The sequence below is a fragment of the Protopterus annectens genome, chromosome 3.part1, assembly GCF_019279795.1.
Source record: "Protopterus annectens isolate FY-2018-M chromosome 3.part1, PAN1.0, whole genome shotgun sequence".
NCBI classification, from domain to species: Eukaryota; Metazoa; Chordata; order Ceratodontiformes; family Protopteridae; genus Protopterus; species Protopterus annectens.
Genome location: NC_056732.1, coordinates 1,469,114,100 through 1,469,136,561, shown reverse-complemented (window position 1 = coordinate 1,469,136,561; position 22,462 = coordinate 1,469,114,100).

Here is a 22,462-nt window from a genome sequence, read left to right as displayed (position 1 = left end):
GAAAATGTAAATAAAAAGTTGAAAAGGGCAAACTGTGATTAATTTCTCCACTACAGGACATCTTAGATTAATGGTCTTTCCTTTTGTTAATTATGCTTCTATGCAGCAGTTACTTTGTTGCAGAAACTTACTTCTAGCTTTTGAGTTTGCACCTTTGGCAAAATGAATTATATGCCTCTTGCAAAACCTTTTTTTCAAGTAGAGATTACATCAGCTAAAGAGAATATGTGACTCGCAGGCTCTTTCTATTAAACCATCTTACTTGGCATTCCATAAAATAGTTACTTTTAGAAATGTTCCTTCCTTGATGGCTTAAGTGGCTGGCAAGTCTAACCTGAATCAGGCAGCATTCTTTACTTTTTTTTTCTCTCAAAAGAAATGTATTTTTCAAATACAGTTGACTAAATTCCATGGTATTTGTATATACCATCTTAAATAACTATGTACACTGTTTACGTCAGTCTTGACACTATAATAGAGTTCAATATATACAATTACTTTGTATGTATAACAATCCAGTTATCAGAGTGTATCTGTTCAGTTATTGTAAAGTGTCAATCACTGATAAGACTTTTTTCCATGGATTGTTAATAAACGACTTAAGATGAATCCTTAATTCTTTAATTTTAATTTCCAACAATGCTGTGGTCTTCAGTAGGCTGTAGAAGTCTTCCAAAGTCGGTATTGTGTTTGTATTCCATCTTCTTGTTATACACTTTCTTGAGATTGCAAGTATTGTCCATACTAGATCCATATTTGACTCATTCAAATGAGGACCTTCCTACACATGTAATAATACTAGAGCTTTAGATAAGTTAAACAATTCATTAAATAAAGCTTGTAAAAAGTTTTTAATACCATTCCAAAATGGCTTAATTTTAACACAGTCGGAAAATATGTGATTCCAGTCTGCATTGTGTATTTGCTCACACCTCCAACATATTCCCTTTGTGGAAGAATTAATTTTATTAATTCTGTCTGGAGTTAAGAATGCACTGGGCAAGCATTTCCAATTAAAAACTTTCCAGTATTGTGTAAAAGATGTATGTTTTATTGATAATAAAATAATATTTAATTTCTTCAGTTAGTTGTAATGGGTGTCCTTTTGTTATATAATTCCAGTATGAGGATTTAGGTGTTATTTTATAATTTATCAATGTTGTTGTTGTTTGTCTTTTGGCTTTTCCGGGTTAGAGGTCGCCACAGCGGAACTCCGGTCCGCTAATGATTGGCAGTCGATTTTCACGAATACCGAGGTGCCAGCTCGACGTCCAACCTTCAACGAAGGAACGCCCCGTTATGCATGTCTTTCGAACGCCACCCAACCGTGGGGAGGACATGCAGACTCCACACAGAAGGCACTCCCTGCACTCCAGCCGAGAATCGAATGGGAGAACCTCTTATGTGAGTCAACAACGCTACCGCTGCACCACTGCGGCAATGGTTATCTTATAAAATTTAGAAATACTATTTCCCATGTCATAATCATTATGTATGATTTTATATAGGTATTTTGTAAGTTTAGGCATTTCTTTAAATGAAGAATTACTAATTATTCTGCATAAATCTTGTGAATACGTCAGAATGCTTTGCATAGTTAGCCGATCATGTTGTGGAATTTTGTATGTTGTTTCTATTGTTTGCATATCCAGAACTTTTAGTTCTTTGATACATTGAAACCAACAAACAAATCCTTTCTGTTCTCAGGAATTAATTATTTCTCTGTATATTTTATGTGGAAAGCTCTTTGTAACTATGAATGGTTTTCACCTTCTTTACTCTTATTGTAGTCAGAGTACCTTTTTCAGTGTATACATATTCCTAGACAAATCAGGTGCTATGTGGATAAGCTTATGTACTATGTGAATAGAATTTAGATTATCCACAGAGATGACTAACTTTCTCTGTCCTTTGCAAGAGTGTGAGACGTTAAAAAAAAATCAAAATTGAGTAATTCTGTTAAGTTTTTCAGTTGTATGTATATTTGCTACACTAAATGTAGCATAACCATGCAGCTGACTCGTAATGTACATTCTGCAAAGGCTGTCCATACATTCATAGCATTTTTCCCCAGTGCCACTTCTGGTGACATATGTACCTTTACCAGTCGACCATCCTAGTATAACTTTGCAAAACTCCCATATCTAGGCTCTAGGCTCTGGACTTAGTTTGCACCACATTGTATTTTTTTTTTTACTTGAATTTGTTGAGTGTGGCAAAGCTGTGCTGTCAGTGGACCAATTTCAGTCATAGCCTTGGCTAATCAAGGGCATTTATCCATAGTGCAGTCATTCATAGCAGTAAGTTTGCAATTTTGTTTTGAGTTACTAGCAATGATTCTCTTCTTTTGTCACGTATGAATATTGTAGCTACTTAACATTAATGCTAAATCTGTGAAAAGAGATTCAGCTACAGTAACAATCTCTCTTTACTGGACTAAAGCTCAGTGCTTTCTTATATATGTATTTTCTTACATGAATTCTCACTTGGTCCAGAATTCAAAATGAGCACCAAGGACCTATGCATTGTGGGATAGAGAGGCAAGGTTGATTAACCTGAGGAATTTTTAATCTCTGAACATTACTTATTTCCAGAGCATCTTTCCTGTAAGGTTTGGCAAACGAACCTGCCCTCATAGCTCTAACATTATGGTATATACCAGTAACTTTTATTTCTTCAGATTTTTTTGCAGATTTCATCAGATGTGGTATTTTCTTCATTTTTCATTTCAAAAATGTTGCTCCTTTATAAAACATTGATTATGATTAAAAAAGGTGTTTAATTTTGTTGACTAGAACCTGTGTTATCTGTCTTTATGAATGAACTAGATTTCTAAGGTTCTGTCCTCATTTTCCAGATGTGTTTCTTCATGTCAGAGTCATGAGGAGCATAAGCTTTTATCCTAGTAAGCAACAGATATAGTGAAGTAACCAGTTCTTAATCAGAAGCTGGTCCTTTGCAAGATCCAAATACTATCTTTACCTCTTGTAGGGAAAACTTTAATTACAGTTTGCAAGCTTTTTTTTTTTTTGGGCGGGTATCCTCATATGAAGCTTTGTTTTTTTAGAGATTATACAGTAAATAAGAAACATCCTCATTTTTCCATGATTTCAGTAACTCATGTCCTTTAGTTTTACTTTGCCTAATTTAGATTTTACTGATATGAATTACTTTTGAGAATTATAGGTTCTTACTAAGCTTATGGCCAGGGAAACTATAAGAAAGTTCAGTGTCATCCACCATTGGTGGGAAGCAGTGTTCTCCATTAAGAATACTTTTTCCACATATCCAAGGAAAAAATTTACAATTACCCTTTGAGTTGCCAAGAGTGGTTGTAAACATTGCTATGGAAATACTGTGCTTGATATGGAAAGGAAGCCTAATTCAGAAATGGGGAATGCATTGGATGTAATGGGATCCTATCTCGCCTACATTCATAACAGATGGGTTCGGAGTCGATCCATCGGCTCCGACTCGGCCACTATACACTAGAACGAAGTCTCTCATTAGCTGGGCTCCCCCTTATCCCAGAATGCACCACACCTGCTTCCCCAGATCTCGTTTGCCGCTTTTCAAGCTGGACATGGTCTCGACTTGGCTGGAGCTAAGTGTATTTTCTTCACCTTTTTGGTCTTTTTGACTAGGGTTTCTGTCAGTTTTTCAACAAACAGCTGTTTTAACAGCTTTGTGAGCGTTTGTTTCTCAGTTTTGTGAATTTTGAATATTTTATAAATTTCGCGCTTCTAGTGTACTGGGCAAGGCCCGTTTAAATTAGAGGGCCTTTGCCCTTTGCTGTGTGTTTTTCCTTGGTTGTGTGACTAAAATAGTTTTCCTGTTGTATTGGGCTAAGCCCGTTTAAGTTAGAGGGCTTTAGCCCGTACATTGGTCTACTTCTGTGTATTGTATTTTAGTTTCCTTTTGTATTGGGCTAAGCCCGTTTAAGTTAGAGGGCTTTAGCCCGTGCATTTGTCTACTTTTGTGTACTGTTTTCTACCTTGTTCAAGATGTCTAAAGAGCAGAAATCAGGGTTTAAAAAATGTGCTAAATGTAATTATAAAATGTCTGTCGCAGACATCCTTGCTGTCTGCGTGTACTGTTTAGGGCCCAAACATCTACAAGATACATGCAGTGTTTGTCACGCTTTTTCTTCCAGGGTCCTTCAGGAAAGAAAAAACAAGCTAATACTTAGAGGTCTTATTAAGCCTTCTTTTGAGGAAGCGTTGGCTTCATCTCCAGCTTCTAAAAAGAAAAGGTCGTCGGCTCCGACCAGCCCGTCGGGCCCGACACCCAAGAAGCATAGATCGTCGGCTCCGACCAGTCCGTCGGACCTGACATTCAAAAAACATGGATCGACCTCTTCTTCCTCGGCTCCAATGGCTTCGGAGCCGATGGCTGAAGGGTCTGCCTCGGTGCCTCTTTCCTCGGCTCCATTGGTGTCGGAGCCGCAGGTTAGTGCACCGAGAGGCCAATCACCTACTTTGGCTCCTTTGGTTTCGGAGCCATTGCAGGTGTGCAGCTCAGACTCTTCCCCCTTGGCCCCGGAGCCGCCTTCGGCACCGACACCTTTACAAACGGTTCTGATCTCGGATCCGATAGTGTTGGAACCTTTTCGGAGCTGGTCCCTGTTTTATCGGAGCCGCGGCAGAAGTCTTCTCGGCCCCAGTCTATTTCCTCCAAATCTTCTAGGTTGTCAGATTCGGATTTGGATAGGGTTATCCAGAGGCTGTTCCAGTCCCCAGTTTTTACTAAAATGATCTCGGCTCCAGCCCACTCGGCTTCGGAGCCGATTCCCCATTCAGTGCATTTGATTCCTCCTCCGACCCCCTTGGAGCCGTTGGAGTCTGTGCTGGTAGAACGCAGCGGAATCATCCAGTCGGAGCAGAGACCCCCTCGGAGTTTCTCTGCTCCGACCTTCTTTCCTACCCAGTCCTCGTTGTCAGGGTTTGGTACCGGGTCTTCCTCGGTGGGGGCCGAGGGCAACACTGTGGAGCTGGCCTCTTCGATGCCCAGTCTTCCCCTCGGAGCTTCGGCCGCAGGTATTCCCAGTACCGTCGTGGTCTCTCAGCAAGTGCCCTCTGCTGAGTCTGGAGGTCCTGCTTTTGAGGCCATGAGGAGTGCGCTGGCCATGACCTTGCCGGTTCAGCAAGTTTCTACCTCACCGTCCCTAGATTTGGGTACTGGTGCCTCTGGTGACATTCTTCCCCACGACAGTGGGGCCCCAGGGCCTGAGGATACCCCCTTAGAGGGTTCCCTTCTTCCGGGGGGAGGTCCTTCTGAATCTGCTTCGGGTGAACCCCCAAGGAAGAAACTGTGCAAGAGGAAGCACGTTGATTCCCAAGATGAGTCCGTCACTTCAGATACTGACCTCGATGATGCGGAGGGGTCCCCTAAATCATCCTTGGATGACGTCTCCTTCTCGGACATCCTTGAGATCTTGAGACAGAGAGGCGATTGGCAATCCAAAGCCCCTACCGCTGAGGAATCAGTCTTCCTCAAGGCCTTCGGGGTCCAGCCCTCCTCCTCCTGGGTGTCTCCACCCTTCGACGAGTTGTTAGATTTAATCTCTCGAAGGGTGTGGGAACATCCTGATACAGTGGAACTGGTGCCTGCCAGACCTAATAAGTTCCTTTCAGCCCCTCCCCAGAAGGAATTCCTCACTAAAGGTGTTGCAGTTGATGCAATGGTGGTGGCATCTGCCACTCAACAGGACGTGGCAGAGGCTTCAACGTCTATTCATCCTCCTAATAAGGACTCTAGGAGCATGGATAGGTATGGGAAGCGTACCCTTTCTTCAACGACCTTTACCCTGCGGTCGCTGAACTATCTCTGTCATGTTACTAGGCTCCAAAGGGACCTCCTCAAGGAGTTAGGAGAGTCTTTGCGGGTAATCTCCCTGAGGCGTTAACCCAGACCGTAGGCGCTCAGATGACTACCTTATCTTCTATATTCAACTCGTCCATGAGGCTCATTTCCTATGCAGCCGAAGGGGCGAGTAGAGCAGCGGGCACAGGAGTGGCTCTTAGGAGACAAGCCTGGTTACGCTTGTGTCCACTTGCGGAGGCCTTTAAGTCTTCCTTCGCCAACGCCCCTTTTGATGGGTCCTCTCTGTTTGGACCCAAGGTGAAGGACACACTTACTCGGTGCAAGCAGGAAGGCAAGACCTTGACTGCCGTTGGGGCCAGTTTTTCCGCTCCCTCTAGACCTTATCCCAAGGTCCAGAGAGGAGGGAAAATGTGGTTCAGAAAATCCCAAAAGTTCTTCTCTACTCCACCGGGTGATCCCCCCTCTAGAGGCAGGGGGGGGGAATTCAGGAAGACGCCGCCCCAGAGGTGGCAGAGGCCCCCGTAACACTGGAGACCGTGATTCCTTTCGTGGTTCCTCCTACCCTCAACATCCCTAGGATGTGGCCCGGCTGTGCTTCTCCGGAGCCGGTCGGGGGTAATTTTGCAAAACACCCACAGGCTTGGGAATCCATAACCAAGGATCAGTGGGTGCTTCGCATTGTAAACAGAGGCTACCTCATCCCCTTCTTCAAGCCCCCTCCTCCTACAAGGAGAATCCCGGACGTGCCACCCAGTCAACGGGATCAAGCAGCCGTAGAAGTCTCAAAGCTGCTAAGCAAAGGAGTCATCCAGCCTGTCCCCGCCGACCAGATCGGATCAGGAACTTACTCGAGATTATTTTTGGTGCCAAAAAAGACAGGGGACGTAAGGCCCATTTTGGACCTAAGCTCATTAAATCGTTTAGTGAAAAAGTCCAAGTTCCGGATGGTCACCCTTCAGTCCATTCTCCCGTTATTGGAGAAGGATGTCTGGATGTGCTCCATAGACCTCAAGGACGCTTACTATCACATTTTGATACGTCAAGAGTCCAGGAGTCATTTACGCTTCTGCCTAGGAACCAGTCATTTCCAGTTTCGTGCACTGCCCCTTGGTCTCACCACAGCCCCCAGGGTGTTTACCAAGTGTCTGGCAGTGGTGACAGCTCACCTGAGAAGTCTAGGATTCCAAGTGTTTCCCTATCTAGACGACTGGCTCCTCACTGCCACCTCCAAGCATCTACTGATTCGAGCGCTGATGGCCACAGTAACTTTGGGTCTCTCGCTGGGAATCACTTTCAATTGGGGAAAATCTGTGCTGTGGCCATCTCAGCATATCATCTTTATAGGTGCAGAGTTAGACACAAAAAGGATGCAGGCATTTTTGCCATCAGAAAGAATCCAGGTCCTACAGCCTCAGATTCTAAACTTGTTACCCAAACTTCGAGTTCCTGCCAGAGAGATTCTTCAGTTATTGGGCACGATGGCCGCAACTATTCTCCTAGTTCCATTAGCCAGGCTGCACATGCGGGTGCTGCAATGGCTATTATCGGTGCAATGGTCGTATCAAGAACTTCCCCTGAACCATTTGGTTCTGATTACGGACAGTTGTCGTCGGGACCTCCGTTGGTGGCTGCGTCGGTCCAACCTGGACCGGGGGCATCCTTTGGCCCTTCAGCCCCCAGTTGCCACAGTGACCACGGACGCCTCCCGGATAGGGTGGGGGGGGTCATTATCTGGACAGGTCTGTCCAAGGCACTTGGCAGGATTGCGAAGCGCATCTTCACATCAATGTCCTGGAAATGAGAGTGGTGCTTCTGGTTTTGCAAGCACTTCATCAGGCTCTCCCCCAAGGTACTATTGCGATTCTATCCGACAACATGTCGGTAGTTTGGCACTTAAACAAGCAGGGCGGAACCAGGTCCTACCCCCTTTGCAGAGAGGCCATGAGAGTGTGGCGCTGGGCCATAGCTACCCAACGTTTCTTAGTAGCAACACACATTCTGGGGAAAGCCAATGTGATTGCAGACAGGCTCAGCAGGACTCTCCTGTTGCCCCACGAGTGGTCCCTCAACAACAGAGTGGCTGCGCAGATCTTCGCCAAATGGGGTCTCCCTTGTTGCGACTTGTTCGCCAGCCCCAACAATGCGAAGTGCAGAGAGTTCTTCACTCTGACTCCTTCCCAGGGGCAGTTTCCCTGGGATGCTCTAGCCCACAATTGGCCCTCGGGTCTGCTTTATGCCTTCCCCCCGATTCCCCTTCTCCCGAAGGTGATTCAGAAGGCTCTTCATGTAGGGAGCGACATGATTTTGGTTGCACCACACTGGCCCCATCAGGTTTGGTTCCCTTTCCTTCAGAAGTATGCGGTACAGGGCCCTTGGATTCTGGACCCAGTGCCGGACCTGTTGTCTCATCAGTCGGGACACTCTCATCCGTCCCTCCGGTCGTTGCGACTGGCTGCTTGGTTACTCCACTTCCATCCTTAGTTAGAGATAGCTCTCTTTCTCCAGAAGTGATGTACATTTTGTCCTCTTCCCACAAGCCTTCCACTGTTAAGCTGTATTCCAGCAAATGGAAGAGGTTTGCCTTTTGGGCCCAGCAGCGAGGCATTGATCCTCTTACGGCCCCAGTTCCGCAGGTTTTGGAATTTCTAGCCTCATTGTTCCATTCGGGCTCTTCAGTCTCTACAATTAAGGTTCAACTAGCGGCCATCTCTAATTTCCATGTTTCCGTAGAACCTTCCTTAATGGCAAACAAACTTTGCAAGTCCTTTCTTAAGGGAGCTTGGCTCCTCCGACCTCCTATGGCTCACCCTGTGCCCCTTTGGGATTTAAATTTGGTTCTGGCCTCCTTAACTGCCCGTCCCTTTGAGCCGGCGGCGACTTGTGATATTAAATTTCTGTCCTGGAAAACCGCCCTTCTAGTGGCAATAACTTCTGCTAAGCGGGTTTCAGAGCTTCAGGCTCTCTGTTCTACTTCTCCTTATTTGATTTTTCATAAAGACAGAGTTTCCCTCAGATTGAATCCCTCCTTTTTACCTAAGGTAGCATCCCCTTTTTCCATTCAGCAATCCTTGGAGCTCCCCGTTTTCTTTCCAGATTTTTCTAATAGAGCAGAATATACCTTCCACCAGTTGGATGTTCACAGGCAACTGTGTTTTTACTTGGATAGGACCAGTCAGACACGTAAATCTAACCAGCTGTTTGTGTCCTTTGTGGAGAATAGGTTAGGTCTACCAGTTGCCAAAACCACCATAGCCAAATGGATTAAGGATTGCATCTCCTTCATTTATTCCTAGTCAGGCAGAGAGTTACCTTTCCCACTCAAGGCTCATTCTACCAGGGCTATGGCCACCGCTGTAGCTTTTCACTCCAAAGTTTCAATAGATGATATTTGTACAGCTGCTACTTGGTCTTCTCCGCACACCTTCATTTCTCATTATAAGGTTGATGTGGCTTCCCGAGGCAGAGCTTCCTCTGGTTCCGCAGTTCTCAGGAGTGTGTTCCAATGAGCCACCCTGGATTTAGGTGCTAGGGACGCTGTCCCATCTGTTATGAATGTAGGCGAGATAGGATCCCATTACATCTTTTAGTTATGTACTTACCATAACTTCGGATATATGGGATCCATCTCGCCTACATTCATACATACCCACCCTCCTTCCCCCTACCTTTTGGATTTGGAGGAAATATTGCTCTTGCTGAGCTGTTCTCTTGAAGGACTCTAGTTGGTTACTGTTATTGGTATGTTTTCCTTTCTGTACCTGTACGAATGTATGAAAGCGAACAAACAAGATCTGGGGAAGCAGGTGTGGTGCATTCTGGGATAAGGGGGAGCCCAGCCAATGAGAGACTTCGTTCTAGTGTATAGTGGCCGAGTCGGAGCCGATGGATCGGCTCCGAACCCATCTGTTATGAATGTAGGCGAGATGGATCCCATACATCCGAAGTTATGGTAAGTACATAACTAAAAGTTATGTATCTGGCATGCCATTTGGTGTTGGTGGTGTGGTAGTGTAGGCTTAAATTACTAGAGCGGGAAAAGCCACCCCTGTAGGTGGCATCTGAATTTGAATCGGGGGACCTATTGATCTGCAGTCAAAACTGAGCTATAGCAATCCATCTGCTTTTGGTCATTCATAATTAGCTGATTTATTTTGTTACATTATGTAGTTTATATAAAACTGCCACATTTTTGAAGATCTGAATTACTTCAGAATTGGATGTATTCTGCAAAGCTGACTATTGCCACTTACAGTACTGTGAAGAATCTACACAAAAAGCATCACTTATAGATATCTTGTACTTTACATCTGTACTTGAAAACAAAAGATTGGAAAAAGTATTATGCATCCTCTTATTTGTGATCACAGGCAATACAAGCTTTTTGCAGTTGAGCATGAGGGATGCATCTACCATCTTATGAGACATGACATGTGCATGTAACATCTGTGTACACTGTTGGGATGATTCACTGTACTAGCAGATGAATGTATAGGCATTGCAAACTGATATAGTTATGGTATCATCTTCCAGTACTGACCTTGTAAATCAGCAATGGATTTGGGAGATGGGTATCAATTCTTCATATGGGATTGTTAAATTGAGGCCCCCATCTGCTAGAGTTTGGGAAACTCAACTGGATGCAAAAAATTCCACAGCACTTACTGGGGAGAAGTGTAAGATGTGTTTTCTGGAGTCCTGGACAAACTACAGATAGTCAGTATGGATACATAGTACCTTGGGTCTGCCTAGTAATTAGACAGTGCCTCATGAGACTAACCTGGGCAACAAAATGTAAGTAAATAAATATATGCATTTGCTGCTGTAAAAACATACTCTGAGTATTGTGGTATTCAGTGTTGTTGCTCCATATTTTCAGCATGCTTTTTTACAATTTTGTGCTGTGAATAGAGTTGATGAAAGTGCTATGTACAAATTATGAAATTAATTTTCCAAATGTAAAAATTGTGACATTCCTTTTCTGGTTGTAAAAAACAAATGTCCTGGATGTGACGATGATGGGCAGTATCTTCATAGTGACCTAAAATGGAATTTTATCATAAGTCTTGCATGTAATATTGGAAATTATAAAATCTGAGGGTAACTGACTGACTGCAGTGCTTTGCCAGAGATGGCCTTCATCAGTCTCCCCTGGGCTTCAGGCTTTTGACAAAGGCTCTTACCTCTCCCATGGTGCCTTTTTTAGGCAAAGTCATGAAGACAAAATTACCAACATGAAAAATTCTTGTAAACAAAATTTAAAGTCTAAAGAGTCTTAACATGAAACTGCACTCATTGCAAGCATTCCTCACCCTGGAAGGTGCTGACATTTGTGCAGTCACTGAAACCTCGTGAAAAGTTGCAGAGAGCACGCCAGCCTTACCAGGTTACTCGTGTTACCTTACTTTCAGACCACCAAAGGGAGGGATACAAAGCCAGAGGAGGTGGAGTTTCAATATTTTTCAAAGACATGCACACCTCCAGGCTGGTCAAACAGTGTGACACACAGGAGACACTCCAGGTGCAGTTAACTGTTGACAAAACACCTATTCAGATCTTAGCTAGCTACAGACCCCCAACCATGACTCTGGACGTTCACTCCACCTGTCTGGACTTATTTGAATACATCAAGATTCAACCCTGTACAGTGGCGACTGGTGACTTCAAATTAAAGGGGGGCTACAGGGAACAGCTGAATGGGTGGGGCCAATGGGGTGGGGAGTGGTCAACTAGAAAGGGGTGGAGCTATGCTCAAAACCACAACAACTGCAACTTTAATTAAATACGCTGCCCTTGGTGCCAAACCGTCATTACGAGAGTCCAATCAAGACAGACTGAAGTGTAGAAGAAAAAATATTTCAATGCATTGTCTACATGACATGGAAACACAAAGGTTGTGAGGCATGAAAAATAAATTACTTTTTAAATACATTACTGGCATGCCAGTCAAAATCAAGTATATAAAAAAAAAACAAGCAGCACTCAGCTCAAACCACTTCTCCTTGCACTGCAGTTCTAATTATAATTTATATTCAGCTTTATAAAATTACCAAGTAACATGCCGAAAGTAGCAATCTCTGTGATACCCCCACTTGTAAAAATGTTTCTTATCCAAAAAATACCTGCTGCCTGACAACAACTATCTACTTGTTTCATGGAGAACACATGATCAAAGTAAAAAATGAACAGCGAACAAGAAACAAGCTCAAGATAAATTGCTTAAAGGATTACTGCACAAGTTATGGACCACACATGATAGATTGGCATTCTGTTTAGTTTACGGGTAAAGCCTGCAAAGATAGCTGCAAGTCTCCAACAAATGCAATGAGCTTCTGAAAATACTGTAATCCTGTCCTTTATTACAAATACTGTCATATGCATTTCAGTACCTAAGGCTTATACGTTATCTAGTTATGTAAATATTCTCTGCATGGCAATAATGAAAAGGCTTTCAATGTTGGTAATTCTTTAACAGTATGCTTATTAAAGCTTACTTGCATCTTACAATCTCCGACAAGCTTACCTGATGGTCAATAAAGCATTGCTACTTTAATACAAAGCAACAGGGCACTGCAATAGCATGCATTTTCTGAATAATAAGAAGCATAAATCAACAGTATAAAAATATGACAGAAAACCAGAACATTCTGCAAAATCAAGGACAGATAAAAAGCCATGGTCATACTTGTGGTCTACCTTGGATGGGGGAATACTCTGCACACTTACACTGCATAACTGCTCCTTGCCTTGCTTGGACACATCCAGAGCCACTACAATGGTGAGTGGAGTGCAACAAGTAGGTCACAGTTTGAAATGTCTCTGGCTGACGGTGATGGCTCTGACACTCATACCTCTCAACCTCAGAGCAAGAAATCTGGTCAGAGCCATACATAGAAGTGGGACACAGGCCCATAAATAAAGACAATTTTTAAATATTGCTCTTATAAACTTAGAAAGATAATAGAATAGTAGTAGATCTTGCATTAGTACGCATTTTTGAAGGGTATGAAATCTGAAACTCAAATGTCTGCCATTATTTTATAACTTCAATCTTTAATGATTTGCTACTAATTTGCCAGAAAAAACACAATTTTATGAAAAACAGACCAAATATGTTATGCAAAAATATAAAATTACCACACAATACATCTGGGAACCTGTCAAAGAAGGGACATCTTTTTAAAATTAGTACTGTTAACTTGAGCAGCTGACAAAATAAGAGCATCTACATGCATTTCTGAAATAAAAGTAATCTATAACTCTGATCATTACAGTTATTTATAATTGTAAACCCTCCACGTTTTCTTCCAAAATTGCCATTTTGCAGAGGGATTATTAGGGGGAGAGCAACATTTTGAGCCAAAATTGGAGACAGTTGAGAGGTTTGGATATTCCTAATTCTATAAAGAGATTTATTTGCATGTACCTCTCAACCTCGTAATGCAGGAAATCTAGATAAGGCCAAATATATTGAGGGAACATACAAACAGTACTAAAAAGACAGTTGATAGAATAACAGGTCTTGCTTTAGCATGCATTTTTCTGAAGGTTATGACGTTTGAAACTCAATGTCTGTCATTATTTAGTGACTTAATTTCTAAATGATTTGGCAAAAAATTCACAAATTGTATGAGGAATAAACCAAAAATAAGAAGCAAATATGTATTCATTCTGCAAAATTCTGGACAGTTGAGAGGTATAGTTCAGCCGGGGCTGTCTGAGTTTGCTGCCCCCCCCCCCCACAAAATCATGGTCGAATGGAGCGTCCCCCCTGCAGCCATTCCAATGTCCCATTCCTTGGTTATTTCGCCCCATTTGCCATAAACACTGTAATGTGCATACTGCTTTACTTCTGCGATAATATGGATTTCATTTGAAGGTTTTATTTTATATTTTACAGCATAAACCCTAATAGATATCTGTTAAACAAAGCAAAGCAGTCTCACAATGAAAATAGACTTAGCATTAAAACTTCTCTGCCCTTGAAACTCACATTCATTGAAACAGCATTGAAACTCACATTCAAAGAAAATAAATTTTGCCAGTGGCAGATAAAGATTAATTTTGGGCTGTTTTCAAATCATAGGCCCCTTGAACACGAAACATACACATGCTCTTTGATACACCTTCCTGACTGTATTAAATTATATTCCTTGTACAATACAGTACAGTTGTTAGAGGGCATTTTAAATTTATTGTTTTGACCATTTTTCCAGTAAACAATGAAACAAAATGCATGCACCAATAATGACAAAACTGCCCAATTCAGAACTTTTCCATCATAAAAGTCTACTCAAACTTCTACAGTCCACCAGTATCAGTAAATATGCATGATCTGTGAAGTAAAAGTCATCTAAATAATTCCACATTAAAGAAATCTGTTAACTAACGAAGAGGTTACTGCTAGCAAACAACTTTATATGTCATTGTTTCATCTACAAATAAAGTGCCTGTTGCCGTTGAGGAATAAATTGCCTATGTTGCATTAAAAAAATGATAATGCTAGTAATATCACAATAGGGAATGGATGGCAAACTGATAACAGGTTCAAAGTTAATAGGTATCTTCGCCAAAGAGGACAGCAGCATCCATCCCCTTTACAACAAAGTGGAATATCAGCAATGGATCTATCTACTGTGGAAGTAGAACCCACAGCCTTCTGCATCAAAAGTAAGTACACTACCTGTTGTGCTATTTACAGTGTAAGCAGACTCGGCATAAGCAGCACTAAACTTTTGTTCCCCTGCAGCTCTCAGCTCCTTGTAAAATCTATTCGACACTCAGCTGTATCTCTGAACTTTGTAGAACAATCTTCTTCTTCTTCTTTCGGCTTTTTCCCGGTTAGGGGTCACCACAGCGGATCACCTTAAATCAGGAAAATGAGCAACTTCACCAACACAAACGAACTCACACCGCTTAAACTCCGATGCCAATCACCACTCCTTCCACGATTTTGTTCAACTATTGAACAAGGACTGTTTTGTGACTACGGAGGTGTGCTATTCAGTACGTGGAAGGAGTGGTGATTGGCATCGGAGTTTAAACAGCGGATCACCTTGTCCGCACATTAATTGGCAGTGGAGTTTTACAGTGTCGAGTTGCCAGCCCAGCGCCTAACCTTCCACAGAAGGCACACTCACACACACACCTAGGGCCAATTTAGAGTGTCCAATCCACCTGAAGCATGTCTTTGGGATGTGGGAGGAAACCCACGCGACCACATGGAGGACATGCAGACTCCGCACAGAAGGCACCCCAGCCGGGGATCGAACCAGAGAACCTCTTGCTGTGAGGTGGCAATGCTAACCACTGCACCACCGTGGCCGCCCTGAACTTTGTAGAAAAATAAATCTGGAAAAAGCCAAACTTTATTGGGGGGGGGGGACAAAAGCCCAAAAACCAGAGACAAAGTTGCTAGAGTAAAATGCTGTGTTACCACCATACATTTCACTGCCAAGTATTGAACCCAGGACTCTGTGCAAAACAGCCAGAGCAACATACCACTATGCCAAATTAGAAAGGAAGACTGAAACATAAATGGGTACCATTTAGTGAATTCAGTTCTCACCATAGCTGTCAACATCTTAGCACAAAACACCTGAACAAAGCCAATAATGGGGGAATACAGCCCCCAAACATATTCAGTGAGTTCAGTTATCACCATAGCTCTCAACCTTGACACAAAAAACCTGGACGAAGCCAATAATGGGGGAATACAGTCCAAAAATTAGGGACAAATATCCACTGAGGACACCATAGCAGACCCACACAAACACAGGGAGAACATGCAGACTCCACACAGAAGGCACCCCAGCCAAGAATCAAACCAGACAACCCAATGCTGTCAGGCAACACTGCTACCACTGTACTACTGGCTGTGTTAAGTAAAGTAACAAAAATACAGAAACCACAGATTTTATGAGGAACAGAACAAATATGAGGCAAAAATCTGCAAATGTTTTACAAATGGTGGTGGGTAGGGAATTCAGGCTCTTGTCACTTGGGCCCAAGGTACAGGGTTCAAGCTTTATTGTCTACCCACCACCATGAAGCAACTGGGGCATTTTACACACACACACCACACACTCTGTACTCTGCTACGACCTCCCCAGCACACACACACACACACACACACACACACACACACACACACACACACACACACACCATGTCTCTGTAGTCAGCTACTTCCTCCGCAGCGATCACCTGTCCTCAGACCAGCTCCTCCGTAGCAATCCTGCAGCCCGATCGGTCCTCCATAATGGCCTGCACACCCTGCTGGGTCTCACACGATTTGTGAGGAGGCTGGAGCCTCCTGCTGTTGGTCTAGCCTGCGGGCGATGCAGTCTGGTGACCTTCTGGTTTGTGCGGTTGTCACCGCACAGACCTCTGGGCTGGAAGGGTGGAGTTTCCTGCCTTCCCTATCCGGACTGCCTAACAGAGCAGTCTGGAGCTCAGAATGCCTGAGCATGCGTGCTTGGAGTTTTGGTCTGCCTAACACAGCAGTCAGGAAATAAGCATGCATGCGCGGAGTCTGGGAATTTTTATTTTAATATGTTCTATGGTGGTGGAAATTTATTTTATCCATTGTACAGGTGGGAGACCCATTTTACAGGTAGAGGGGCTGCAGTCCCTCAGTCCTATACCACGAGCTGCCCCTGACCCGCCACCCAGATCCTGGGCAACTTTAACTACCCAGCCATAGAGTGGAAGACATATTCTAGCCCAAATGTGAATGCTCAGAGATTCCTCGACTTTGTCAGTGCCATTGAACTGGATCAGCTGGTCGACACCCCCACGAGAGGCGAAAATATCCTGGACCTGGTACTAACCAACATGAGTAGCCACTGTAGCACCCTTACAGTGTCATCCTCCTTGGTAAGATCCAACCATAAAGCGATCACTTCCGAAGTCACCATCTACCCTGAACCCCCACCCCTGCCCAGGGTCAAACAAAAAAAAAAACGTTTCCAAAGTTGACTACAACAACCTGAGAGCAGGTGTAAGCAGCTTCACAGTCACTGTCCCTTCAGTTGGAACTAGCACTAACGTCCAAGCCTACACCAAAAAACTATATGAGCACTTGCATAGCTGTATGGACACAGCAGTACCCAACAGAACCAAATCATCTTCCGAAAGTAAGAGTAAACCTGTCTGGTGGACAGCAGCCATAAACAAACTCTATAGTAAAAGGAAAAAATTTTGTCCAGGCCCAGGAAGAAGCAGGTGTCAAGCAATCTCTGAACAAGCAAATAAGTCACCGGTGAAATCCTCTAAAGCTAACTTTGAGTCCAAATTGGTCACATCTACTAAGGACAATCACAAGGCCTTCCTAAGTGAATAATTAATTATTCAGTTATTACGTGTTAGTTTTATATAAAATGTATGTGTTTCGTGGTTCTTTATTCCTTGAAAGCTCCGGCCGAGACGTCAGAGGAAAAGAACTTGTTACAATAAAACTTTTGGATCACTGTCTGGTTGTAATTTGCCTTTTTCACATATGTCCGCAGTCTCAAAGGTAACACGCAAATCTGCTCTGAACTGGTGGTTAAGAACACCACATAGACAAACGCAGTAGATACAGCTGACCTACTGGCACATGAGTTCAATGAAAACTTCACACCCCCCCGTCCCCCCTTCAGTAAACTAGGACATCCCCAGCACTGCAACCTCCTCTCATCACTAGGGAGCAGGTCTTTAATGCCTTCTCAAAGGCAAAAAATAAAAGCCTGCATTGGACCCAACAGCATCCCCTGTCTGCATCCTACATGACCTCAAGCAATGAGCACCGGCTTCGTCCCAGCCCGAATGGAGGACAGCCACTGTCATCCCTCTACACAAAGGTGGAGTGTTCACTGACCCAGGCAGTTATAGGCCCATCAGCCTAACTAGCCTAATTTGCAAGGCCATGGAACACATTGTCATGGACATTATAAACAAAGACATTGTCAACCTCCAAATGCTTGACCCCACACAGTTTGGTTTTGTCAAAGGGAGATCATCCCTGTTAAACTTGGTTGACTTCTTCAAAACATTCACCAAAGCCGTGGATGAGGGGAAGACAGTGCACATCACCTACCTTGACCTAGCCAGACCTTTGACACTATTCCCCCTCAGGCAAACTAGATAAACTCTCCCAGCTAGGCATCAACCCATATGTTACCAGATGGGTAGCTAACTGGCTCACTGATAGAACCCACTCAGTCAAACAGTCTAAATAAGGAATGCCACCTCCAGTAGTAGACCCGTAACGAGCAGCATACCTCAAGGACTGGTGTTAGGGGCTCTACTGTTTGGGATATACTTTGCTGAAGTGCAAGCCAAAACCAGTGGTATGTGGCTGACCAGGTTTGCAGATCACCGCAAGATGGGCACTGTCTTAAATCCCCCTGGTGATGTGAACATCCTACAAGATGGCCTTACCCAAACTACTGACTGGTGCCAGAAGCATGATCTCAAACTGAATGCCAAGAAATGCATCATTATCCCCTTTGGGGAAAGTGGTGTCCCCACTAATTGTCACATTGATAACAGTGTACTAAGCACACAATCAGTCGTGAGGGACTTGGGCAGTCGGGTTAATAGCAAACCTGACTTTTGACCACCTCATTTTCTCCATTGTATGGAAAGCTTTCTAAATGGCCAACCTTATAAGTAGGGATATTTCATTCAGGAACAAGGAGGTCATAACATCCGTGCACTCACCCTTTATCAGACCCATTATTGAATACAATGCCCCCTTCATGATGTACCATGCAAAGCACATGAAACTGCTGGAGAGACCACAAAGGTTCCTGACCAGGAATATCCAGGGTCTCAAACACCTTTCCTGTACAGATGGGCTATAAAAGTCCTGCCCCTCTACTCACTCTCTTACAGACTGCTCAGAGGTGACCTGTGTTTGGCATACAAGGCCGTCTCAGACCCAGCCTTGATGAAGTGGCTGCATATCTGTAAGTCAAACTCCACTCACGCAACCCGCATGCAAGGCCTCAACCTGGTCTGTGACAGTAATAGAACTTGCTGATGGGATACGTTTGTGTCCCAAAGACTTCCCCATCTGTGGAATAGACTCCCTCTCCATGTCAAGCAGAGTACCTCACTGAGGAACCTGGATGGGAAACAGAAAATACACCCCTGAGATCCCACCTATGTCCCTGCTGGACAGGGGAAACAGGTGCTGACTTTGTGGGAACATGGGCGAAATTCTTGGCTAGGCTTCTAAGGGCCTCTGGGCCAATAGCCCGGTATCATCATATGAATCTATGAGCTTTAAAATGGAAAGGTAGACTCATAATTTTGGTGATTTTTGTTATTTATGTTTAGAATCTTACCTTATATTTTTATGACCCATCTTCAGAAACAAAAGCAGTCTAGACAGAAAATGCCCATTTGGTTTGGATATCGACATGGAATTACATATTGTCCCTTTTCATGATCTCGAAAGTAGAGTATTTCACAAGTCATGGCACTAAAAATTCCAAACATTATGTAGCTGCATGCACAAAGAATAATGTAGGACATTACTTTGGTGATGTCAGTCTTTTTGCCCCTTATTTTCTGTCTACTTATCTTATGATGCTGGTTTGTGAACTGTAGTCGCAAGACTGTATAAGAATAAGGTATTACATATTTCTTTTTATTGGATCTCACTTCATTGAATTAGAAATGACTGAAAAAAATTACCAAAAAGTCATTTAATAGAATCACAAAATCAGACAAGCATACTTTAATTTTTGTTTTTTTTTTAAAGGGGAAAGCCTCCCTGCACCTTCCCCACCTCTCTACTTAAACTCATCATTTGAACAACATTAGAGATAAAGAGAAAAAACACACAGTGAATTAGTCCTGAAGCACAAACACATTTCATAGAAAACCTTATAAGTGTAACATAAGTTTCACCTGTCTTACTCAAATATATCAAATCCATGTTTTTACATCATTGGAAAAAAGAGAAAAAAACATTCACGGTGAGTCACTACTTGCGTACAAAGTAAAAAAAAAAAAAAGCAGCAAAAAGAGCAGTCTCTTGAATTTTACAATTTTCAGTTAATCCTGATTCAGTGAAATGTGATTATCTGATGTCTCTTTCATTCCTCATGGTTGGATTATGGATCTGACCCCCAGGTCCGACTCGGCCACATTTTTACACACTAAGATCCAAGTCTCGAGCTGCTCCCATTTCCCATAATGCACTGTCCTCTGCCTAACCCCCCCATATCTCATTTGTCAAAAGCAGAGACAGAACTGGTTTCTAGAGTCTCAAGCCTTTTGTTGTGTTATTGACAGTAGGATTTCTACTTTTGCCTCCAAATGTCTCAGATTTTTTTTTCCTTTTCCTCCCCTGCTGTAGCAGTGCAGGGTTAGAATCTTTCCATTCTTTTCCTTGTTCTGCAGGTGGGCTTTTCCCGTGCTTTTCTCTCTCCCCTTCTAGCTCTTTTTTAGGCTTGTTTTTCTCTCCTGTTGTTGTTGTTCAAAAATCAAAATACAGTTGTAGTCGCTGTTTTGTTTAGCTGTTTTTGATTAGGTCTGTTATATCGTGAAATAGTTGCCTTTGCTGTTATTGCCGTGTGTAGTGTTTGGGTTGTTTTTTTATGGTGTGCTTTGCTGTCTTATGTTGCATAAACCAGGGGGTTTTAAGAGGTGCTCTGAATGTGGTTGGAAATTCCTGCATTCTGATGCAAATAATTTGTATGTTTATTGCCTTGGCACTGAGCATCTGTGGTTGGTTTGCTCTGTCTAGGAGAGCTTCAAACCTAGGGCTATTGCTGATCACAAAAATAAGTTAATCCTTAAGGGCCTCGTGACTGCTTTAAGTTCCTCTCCAGGGGCTCAAACCCCCTTCAAGAGTGCGGCAGGGTCTTCAGACATCAAGAAGCACCCTCACAAGTCCTTGAGGACATCTTTGGAGCCACCCTCTAAAATTCCAGACCTTCAGATATGACTGGCTCGGATCTCAGACCAACTTCTGCACCAGTGGATCCGAAGCACTCTTCTGATCCGACTGGTACTTGCCTTACCTTCTGTTCTCCTGAAGCAACTCCTTCCATCTCAGATCCTAAGGCTACAAATCTGATAGCTAAGTGTCCCACACTGGTGCTGGGCTTTTTGAGGCTGCTTCTTCCCTTGGACTGCAGCAGACACCTGTCAGGCAGTCCAGTCCCCCATCAGTGGCTTCTTCCAGGTCTACTAGGAGCCTTACAGAGGTCAACGTGGACAGGGTGATCAGGAAGATTCTCAAGACTCGGATCCAGTTGGAGGTTTTCTCTGCTTTGTCCTGTCTGGGATCTGTGAGTGTTTCCCTCCAAGCTCAGTCTCCTTCTCCGATCCATCCCTTGGTGTCAGCGTCTCAGGATCATAGTCAACTGAGAGAGCCGGGGTCGAATATGAGGAGTTACCCTTCTTCTACTCCAGCTGTTACCCTGACTTCCTCTGCTTTGATGTCATCAGATCAGAGTGGGTCTTCAATCTGGGGGGAGGGGTTCAACTGCTTCGGTGCTGGACAGGTCCGGTCCAATTCTACCTGGAACCCATGGCTTGGGGATCCCTGCTCTTTCTTCTTCAGTAGCTTTGGCTCATGTGGAACTGGGAAGGGATTCACTGGGTCCTTCAGTGTTCCAAGTTGTGTAAAGGGCCTTCTCTTGTCATAGGTATCCAGTCTCTCTGAGCTTTGACCCTTCCCATCAACCCCCCTTGGATCAGAGACTTTAGCCTGACAGGCCTGCCCGGAGTCAGCCCGTCCAGATAAGCCTCCAAACTCTTCCCCTAAAGAGAGCCCCTCTTCTTCTGACACCTCCCCTGAAAGTCCCACAGAGGAGATCCCTCGTCAGACGTGCAAAAGGAGGCACAATGACTCCCCTTTGTAGTCCTTCACTGAGGACATGGATTTTGATGAAGGGGAAAGATCCACCAGATCACCATCAGAGGACATCTCCTTTGGAGATATTTTAGAGATCCTGAGGCAGAGAGGTGGTTGGTTGGCCCATCCTCCTTTGGAAGAGTGTGTGTTTTTGGAGGCTTTCGGGATGGGCACATCTACATCCTGGGTGGTTCTCCTGGCAGATGAGCTTGTGGATTTTGGTGTCCTGCCCAGCCTGGAAGGAACTGGACTCTATCGAACTGATTCTTAAATGTCTGGACAAGTTTTTATCTCCCCCCTAAGGACAGACCATATTGGAACCAGGGTATTCCAGTTGACGTCATGGTTGTGGCAGCGGCTACCAAAAAGGAACTAGTTGAACAGAGGGTCCACTCTCCATCTGCTGAACAGGGAGTCCAGAGAGATGAACAGATTTGGTAAGCATGTTTACATCTCGGCCACTTTCTCTTTGAGTTAAACTACCTGGCACACTTTACTCGATTGCAGTAGGAATTGGTGAAGGAACTCTCAGATTCTCTGGCAGAGACCATGTCGGTGGAAAACTTTAAGAAGTTCCCCGCTGACTGACAACTCTGTTGTCTTTCTCCAATTCTTCCATGAGACTTGTCTCCCAGTCCATGGAGGGTGCAGTGGAGGTAGTCTGCTCCAGCATTGTTATTCGATGACATGGCTTGATGAGGCTTTGCAATTTCACGGAACTCTTTAAGATGTCTTTTGTCAGTGTCCCATTTGGTTCCTCCCTTTTTGGACCATCTGTCAAAG